Below are 398 nucleotides of genomic sequence, written 5' to 3'. Positions count from 1 at the left end.
CAGAGGGTCGAGGAAGAGTTTTGTCAGCACGACGGCGTGGTGATGGTGATGGTGATGTGATCCGCACAGGGCTTCGTCTAAGCACTACGACGCTATGACCGGAGGAGTAAACTGTGGAGGCGGCATCGCACACGGCTAAGAGAACAATTGATGTTTCCTGGGGTGCCCCCTGCCCCCGTATATAAAGGAGGAGGCCGCCGGCCTAGGGGGCGCGCCATGGGGGGAAACCGAGTGTGACTCCAAGTCCTATTCGGGCCCCCTTCCTTTCTTACGGAGGGGGAAAGGGGAAGGGAGAGGGAAGACTAGAAGGAAAGGGGGGCGCACCCCCTCCCCTAGTCCAATTCGGATTCCCCATGGGAGGGGGCGCGGCCACCCCTTGTGGGCTGCCTCCCCTCTCC

This window comes from Triticum aestivum, chromosome 2D, assembly GCF_018294505.1.
Source record: "Triticum aestivum cultivar Chinese Spring chromosome 2D, IWGSC CS RefSeq v2.1, whole genome shotgun sequence".
NCBI classification, from domain to species: domain Eukaryota; kingdom Viridiplantae; phylum Streptophyta; class Magnoliopsida; order Poales; family Poaceae; genus Triticum; species Triticum aestivum.
This window is presented reverse-complemented; position numbering follows the sequence as displayed.